At 25.6% G+C, this 9,452-nt stretch overlaps 1 pseudogene; it reads left to right on the top strand.

Moving 5' to 3' along the window:
- The first annotated feature begins 8,498 nt into the window (after positions 1–8,498).
- LOC145264007 (U2 spliceosomal RNA) lies at positions 8,499–8,652 on the top strand (annotated as a pseudogene).
- Positions 8,653–9,452: the final 800 nt, after the last annotated feature.

The following is a 9,452-nucleotide window of genomic DNA, read 5'->3' as shown; positions in this document are numbered from 1 at the left end:
GTGTGTGGGTTCGTTCCTTATGGACTCTCTAACGCCTGGGCTGATTTTTATGAAATTTCCCACAAATGTTCTTTATGTATCTGGCGATGGTTTTGTATCGAAATATATTCGATAAGTATCGATAATCGATAATCGAATAAATCCGACGAAAGAAGGAACAGGTGATTTTGACAAAAGTTAAAGCTTGATATCACAAATGCATTTAAGAAGTTTTATTACAACACAAGCCGAAAGGCCCGACACATAAAATCAACAGTAGGTTCTTTGATGTGACAGGGGTGCGTTCGAAATGAATATTTCTGTTTAAATCACAATTGCACCATGATATTTGATATTCTAATTTTAAACTTTAATTAGAGCCATTATCACCGCTAAAGTAGAAAGGTCAGGTATATAAAGTCAGCAGTAGGTTCTTTGATATGACAGTGGTGCGTTCGAAATGAATATTTCTGTTTAGAGCACAATTGTTGCATGATACTTTATTTTTGCATTTTAAACTTTAATTCAAGCCATTATATATAAAAAAAATAATTCTATAAAATCAATAACAGGTTCCCTTGTTTGAAATGTAGACTAAAATATGTTTTGAATTAGGTCACTGCGAGGAGGCACATAAAGCTCCCCAACTAGAGCAGATAATCGATTTGCTGTAAAATGGGTTATTTCATCGATTTCGATGGCAATAAAAATATGGGAGTGTGAAACATTCGTTGGTCATCATCTAATCCCGGGCAATGTCAGGTCTCAGTGCTTGAATGGACTTGACATTTCTTATTATAGAGCCAATCTCTATTGATTACTATATTCTACCCAATATAGAGTAGCAATTAAAAAGGAACATATGACTTAAATGCCATCAGTTAGAATCGGAACCTGAACAAATAGCTCTCTAGCTTAATTCGTTGCCCTCTGACCCACGTCCGTAAACATATAAAAAGTAAAAAACTAGCGTTGTTAAACTTATAAATGTACATTTGCGCATGCGTAGAAAAGCACTTTAAGTTGACTTATGCCTGCCAAATTCCAATTCTTTTCAATTTTGACTCCTTAGCATGTATTATTACCAACTAAAAACCAAATTGAATTTATTTCAAAGGTCCAAGTCTGTAAACCAACAATCGGCAGAGTAAAAACTTTTTTATCTTAAATTTGACGCAATTATGAATAATGTAGAAACAATGCATAAAAACAATTTGTCGTAAAAGTTGAATGAAACCAATCATATAATTAGATGAAAAAAGAATAACTAATTAATTAACGCTCACTTTTTCAAAGTATTATGCCAATTAGTTAAGCTTCATGCAGTCGCTCCCATATCCATGGCTGAGTATATGAAAATGTTCGTTTTAATAATTTGAATTTGGAAAAGTAGGCTTTTAATATCAAGGTCAGAGCGATCAAAAATCAACTTATATATAATAAACATTGTTGAAACAATATCTTTATTTGATGACAGAGGAAAAACAAAATTATACTTTCATGTTTCGTCGTTATTACAACATTTTCTCAAGATTATTGCATTTTATTTCTTCAAATCAATCATCCGAAGAACTCTTGAAAGAAAAAACAGAACGTTGATGAAGGTATAAATATATTTTTTTAATTTTTATTTTTCATATACATATATCATAAATAAATACGTTAGTTATGTAAACGAATGCGTCTTCAAAAGACGAAATATGTAACTGTGGATATATATATATATATATATATATATATATATATATATATATATATATATCGTTTAAAGTTGCTGAACGGTCTTGCTTCAGTTCTAGTGCTGTAGTCGCAGCTGGTGTTTCTAGGATGAGGATTTCATAGCTTTCCACATTTACTCCCAGGTGACTTACCAGTCAGCATTTATGGCTCAACCAGCCAATCACAGTCGTGTAAGGAGAAAAGACCCGGATGTACTCATATTCATTACATTACCTGCCACCTGGGTTAGATTTCCCCGTGAAACTTAGCTTTAATATTTTCTCTTTTTATAGTCTAGACACAATCTATTCATTTATTTCGCGAGTCTTTTTGCTCAATCCTTCTTGTCGTGGTAACATCTGGCACAATGGTATTTCTGGTTTTGAGTTTGGGGATACCTGCATTGGAGAATGCTTACTTTTCGGGACAGAATTTTCAAACGCGTCATATTATTATTATATTGGGATTTCTTCGGTATTTTCCGTGACATCTGTAGTGTGCCTGGGCCTCAACTAATTCCAATGTCTTTTTGCACAAAAATTTGTTTCTTTTTATGTCATATATGACCTGTCGAATTCTTTTGGTTACTATTCCTTCTTTCCAAAACATTCTCCCAGCCCTAAAGTTTTTGAAAAAATTGTGTCCCTATAGAGCTTAGTCATCTGTTTTTCTTTTATTGTTTGTTTCTTCATCGGAATAGACAATATTTCCCTTGCGAACATTAACATCTTCAGCGATAAACGTGACGTCCTATTGGGTTTGGTCGTGACCTTCGTGATATATTATGAAGATCGAGGAACTAAAGTCATGTAACCTGCTGACGTCATTTATTTTGATCTATTGAATCTGGTTAGAGTTAGGGTTAGGATTGAATCTGCTTACGGGTTCCAATAAACAATCGGAAGTAGATAACGTCTCATGAAAAAAACCGAAAGAAGTAGATGACTATTTTCGGGGATTTAGCATGGGAGCCAACGCACGACAAAAAAAAAAAACAAAAACAAAACAAAAACAAAAACAGAAAAAAACGATAAAAAATTAAAATTTATAAAATATGGATGTTCCCCAAAGCAAGATAAGTTAGTCTTCTACCCATCTGAATACGTTTTGTGTGTTTTTACAGAATCTAAAACGTTTATTGGTTCGAAAAAGAACTAATGTCGAGCTGCTAAGGTGAGCAATCAAGATGGCTGACAGAAAGACTGTCTTCGGAGCGTCAAAACTAGTTCAACATTCGACGAAATAAACAAAATACTGGTAGAAATCAACCCAATAAGTGGCAGAAAGTGTTACAGTAACACGTATTGGGTGGATTTCTGTAAGTATTTTGTTTATTTATGTCGAATTTGTAACATTTTTAATGCTCCGAAGACAGCGTGTTTTCGTCAGCATTTGTATACATGAGAATTTCTTTTGCTAAGTGAATATAGCAAAGTAAGATTTTTAAAAGTTTAATTAATTAAAAGTTGAAATTTCATAACGATATTTAGAAGCAAAGGTACAATAATTATTTATCAAATATGTTTTATTATTATTATTATTATTATTATTATTATTATTATTATTATTATTATTATTATTATTAACTTTATGCTTGTTAGTGCAAAAAAGTGGCATGAAACAGTTGAAAAATATTAGAAAATAAATAATGACAATAGTAAAAAAGAAAATAAATGTTTTAATTAAATTCTAGAAAAATATTTGTAATATTCGACAATTTGTAATTTTTTTTACTTGTTTATGAGTGTTAAATCTATTTTCAATGTTTCGCATATTTCTGTACTAGTAACTTTATTTATATTTCTGTAAAAATAGTAACTTTATTTATATTAACATTATTTGTTTGATCTTTATTTTGTTTTTATTTTTGTTAAATTATCGTTTGTTTTTTCAGTTAAACTAATTTATCGTTTTAAAAATTATTTATTGTTGTTTTTATGAAAATTTTTTGTTTTGAATTAAATATTCTTGTTCGTTTTGATTTTAAAATCCTTTATTGTTCGTTTTAATTAAAAATATTTATCATTAGTTCACCGTCTTAGTCTGATTTGGACATTTGTCCGTTTATACGTTCGTTCCAAAATTTTTTAATGACTAGTTATTACATATTTTTAATGACTATTCATTACATATGTTTAATGACTATTCATTACATATTTTTAATGACTAGTTATTACATATTTTTAATAACTATTCATTACATATTTTTAATGACTATTCATTAAACATTTTTAATGACTATTCATTACATATTTTTAATGACTAGTTATTACATATTTTTAATGACTATTCATTACATATTTTTAATCACTATTCATTACATATTTTTAATCACTATTCATTACATATTTTTAATGACTATTCATTACATATTTTTAATGACTACTCATTACATATTTTTAATGACTATTCATTACATATTTTTAATGACTATTCATTACATATTTTTAATGACTATTCATTATATATTTTTAATGACTACTCATTACATATTTTTAATGACTATTCATTACATATTTTTAATGACTAGTTATTACATATTTTTAATGGCTAGTTATTACATATTTTAATGACTATTCATTACATATTTTTAATGACTATTCATTACATATGTTTAATGACTATTCATTACATATTTTTAATGACTATTCATTACATATTTTTAATGACTATTCATTACATATTTTTAATGACTATTAATTACATATTTGTAATGACTATTCATTACATATTTTTAATGACTAGTAATTACATATTTTTAATGACTATTCATTACATATTTTTAATGACTATTCATTACATATTTTTAATGACTAGTCATTACATGTTTTTAATCACTATTCATTACATATTTTTAATTACTATTCATTACATATTTTTAATGACTATTCATTACATATTTTTGATGACTATTCATTACATATTTTTAATGACTAGTTATTACATATTTTTAATGACTATTCATTACATATTTTTAATGACTATTCATTACATATTTTTAATGACTATTCATTACATATTTTTAATGACTATTCATTACATATTTGTAATGACTATTCATTACATATTTTTAATGACTAGTTATTACATATTTTTAATGACTATTCATTACATATTTTTAATGACTATTCATTACATATTTTTAATGACTAGCTATTACATATTTTTAATGACTACTCATTACATATTTTTAATAACTATTAATTAAATATTTTTAATGACTAGTTATTACATATTTTTAATGACTACTCATTACATATTTTTAATGACTATTCATTACATATTTTTAATCACTATTCATTACATATTTTTAATGGCTATTCATTACATATTTTTAATGACTACTCATTACATATTTTTAATGAATATTCATTACATATTTTTAATGACTATTCATTACATATTTTTAATGACTATTCATTACATATTTTTAATGACTAGTTATTACATTTTTTTAATGACTACTCATTACATATTTTTAATGACTATTCATTACATATTTTTAATGACTATTCATTGCATATTGTTAATGACTATTCATTACATATTTTTAATGACTATTCATTATATATTTTTAATGACTACTCATTACATATTTTTAATGACTATTCATTACATATTTTTAATGACTAGTTATTACATATTTTTAATGACTAGTTATTACATATTTTTAATGACTATTCATTACATATTTTTAATGACTATTCATTACATATTTTTAATGACTATTCATTATATATTTTTAATGACTATTCATTACATATTTTTAATGACTATTCATTACATATTTTTAATGACTGTTTATTAATATTTTTATCACTATTCATTACATATTTTTAATCACTATTCATTACATATTTTTAATGACTATTCATTACATATTTTTAATCACTATTCATTACATATTTTTAATCACTATTCATTACATATTTTTAATGACTATTAATTACATATTTTTAATGACTACTCATTACATATTTTTAATGACTATTTATTACATATTTTTAATGACTATTCATTACAAATTTTTAATGACTATGCATTACATATTTTTATGACTATTCATGACATATTTTTAATGACTATTCATTACATATTTTTAATCACTATTCATTACATATTTTTAATGACTAGCTATTACATATTTTTAATGACTACTCATTACATATTTCTAATGACTATTCATTAAATATTTTTAATGACTAGTTATTACATATTTTTAATGACTATTCATTACATATTTTTAATGACTATTCATTACATATTTTTAATTACTAGTCATTACATATTTTTAATCACTATTCATTACATATTTTGAATGACTATTCATTACATATTTTTAATGACTATTCATTACATATTTTTAATGACTACTCATTACATATTTTTAATGACTACTCATTACATATTTTTAATAACTACTCATTACATATTTTTAATGACTATTCATTACATATTTTTAATGACTACTCATTACATATTTTAATGACTATTCATTACATATTTTTAGTGACTATTCATTACATATTTTTAATGACTATTCATTACATATTATTAATGATTATTCATTACATATTTTTAATCACTATTCATTACATATTTTTAATCACTATTCATTACATATTTTTAATGACTATTCATTACATATTTTAAATGACTATTCATTACATATTTTTAATGACTATTCATTACATATTTTTAATGACTATTCATTACATATTTTTAATGAATATTCATTACAGTTTTTTAATGACTATTCATTACATATTTTTAATGACTATTCATTACATATTTTTAATGACTAGTTATTACATATTTTTAATGACTATTCATTACATATTTTTAATGACTATTCATTACATATTTTTAATGACTATTCATTACATAGTTTTAATGACTATTCATTACATATTTTTAATGACTATTCATTACATATTTTTAATGACTATTCATTACATATTTTTAATCACTTTTCATTACATATGTTTAATCACTATTCATTACATATTTTTAATGCCTAGTTATTACATATTTTTAATCACTATTCATTACATATTTTTAATGACTATTCATTACATATTTTTAATGACTATTCATTACATATTTTTATGACTATTCATTACATATTTTTAAAGACTATTCATTACATATTCTTAATGATTATTCATTACATATTTTTAATGACTATTCATTACGTATTTTTAATGACTATTCATTACATATTTTTAATCACTATTCATTACATATTTTTAATGACTATGCATTACATATGTTTAATGACTATTCATTACATATTTTTAAAGACTATTCATTACATATTTTTAATGACTATTCATTACATATTTTTAATGACTATTCATTACATATTTTTAATGACTATTCATTACATATTTTTAATGACTATTCATTACATATTTTTAAAGACTATTCATTACATATTCTTAATGACTATTCATTACATATTTTTAATGACTATTCATTACATATTTTTAATCACTATTCATTACATATTTTTAATGACTATTCATTACATATTTTTAATGACTATTCATTACATATTTTTAAAGACTATTCATTACGTATTTTTAATGACTACTCGTTACATATTTTTAATGACTATTCTTTACATATTTTTAATGACTACTCATTACATATTTTTCAGAAATTTTACATGAAGTAATAACAAGGGTGGAAATGTAATATTTTCGGAATCAAATTGGCAAAAATATCACTTTTCGAAGCATAAAATCATTAGATTTTGCCGAAAATCATCCAAAAGCAACATCATGTTGATATACATCTGAAAACGTTATATTTGACTCTGGTTGCATTCCCAGGAGGAGGGGGGGTCAAAAGTGGTCAAAATGGCGAAAAATAGCACTTTTATAAACATAGAATCTTTTCTGACCATTATATTTTTTTGAAAATTACCCAAAAGCAAGACCACAAATTCTGGTTGCGGTCAAAAATGTATTTTTTATTTAGTCAAGAATCACAAAACATTACACTTTTCGAGACATAGAATCTTTCCCGATCGTTAAATTCTTCTGAAATTACCACAAAGCAAGACCACATGGATATACATCTGGAAACATAATATTTTATGCTGGGGAAATTTTGGTTTCGTCCCCAAGGACGTCAAAATGAGGTAAAATGGTGATTTTTTTTGTCCAAAATAGACAAGAAGTAGCACATTTCGGGATATAGAATCTTGTTTCGTCCCTAGGGGTAAAAAGGAGTAAAAAATGTGGATTTTAAAAAAATCAAAATGACAAGTTCTGGTTAATTTGTGTCTCAGATAAAATTTTTAGGTTTATTTCCCTTTGATTGATCATTTTTTTATTGTTGCTATTTAGTTGCCTTCCCACGAGGACAGACACAAGGTCGGTCATCAATGTGAGGAAAATCTAGCTCCCCAAAAAGAGGAACTTTGGATAGGAACAAAAATAACAATTGCCTTAGTCTAGAAGGATATTATTTAACATATTGTTTTGCCACTTATGCATTATACGGAAGGCGCCATTGTTAGGGACGATAACTCCAATTTCTTTTTGAACAGTAACAAATGTTAAATAATAGGTTTCTAAATAAAAACGTTAAAAAAGAGCATCACGCCTAAACTTTACATTTACTAAAAAAAATCGTTGAATTGTTTTCTTGTCTGAATTTAATGAAACATAATTTCTTCTTGGTCAAATAACACACAGAATAAATAAATAAGTAACACGAAAATACTTGAAAACCCAAAGTTATTGTTTAAAAATATATCACAATATGATTGTGAAGCATTTATTGAAAAAATACATTTTTGGTCTTTTGGCTAAAAGCAAAGTGTAGTATCTGTTCTGATACAAAACATCTTCTTTTCTGTCCTCAGTCAGTGAAAGAGAAATCTTTCTAGACTGAGGCAATTTTTATTTTTGTTCCTTTCCCCACATTAAAAACCGACTTTGTGTCTAACTCTGCCCTGGAGTAACATTAGATTTTTTCTTCAAACAATTTAACGGAAACTCATCGTAAGAAAATAGAATTTTAATAAAAAGTAAACTATCATTGGATTTTTTTTCAAACAATTTAACAGAAAGAAGTCGCTGTAAAAGAAAATATAATTTTAATAAAAATATTGTTTGAATTAAAGTAAAACTATAACAAAATAGTTGCAATTATTGTCACTGTTGAATTAAAAAGTTGCATCCCCTATCGGTTATTCAGTGAAACCCAACAAAACAAAATGGCGCCATCGGTATAATGCATAAGTGCCTTATATTTTGATACAATAAATCTTTTACAATTTTATTTCGATAAAATAAACGTTATTTAGTGCTTTTGCATTTAACGACCCACGCTATTTGTTAACTAATATTTACAAGTTAAATTTAAGTTTTACGATATCATTTTTATTAAATTGTTTTCTCAAACATTTTGCCTTGAAAAATAATTGCAGTCTGGCAACTGTGTATCTGTATATCTGTGTCATACATGAGTACCAAACCGGCTATAATTTACTCTTTTTAGTTTATTTTGTTTATTTTTTACAAACATGGCTTAAGTAGAGATAATTGGTTTTGAAGAATAAATGCCAAAATCATTTCACTCTAAAGAATTTATGGGACTGAAATAGGAATTTTCCGGCAAATTATTCATTTTTTTCATTTAATAACAAAAATTTACTATCCAAAAGCGAGACCACATAAATAGACATCTGAAAACGTAATATTTTACCCTGGGACAATCATGGGGTTTGAGCCCCGGGG

The sequence above is a fragment of the Euprymna scolopes genome, chromosome 39 (assembly GCF_053919585.1).
Source record: "Euprymna scolopes isolate OS-2025 chromosome 39, ASM5391958v1, whole genome shotgun sequence".
NCBI classification, from domain to species: Eukaryota; Metazoa; Mollusca; class Cephalopoda; order Sepiida; family Sepiolidae; genus Euprymna; species Euprymna scolopes.
Note: the sequence above shows the minus strand (reverse complement) of the source record. Positions and strands in the feature narration are given on the sequence as shown.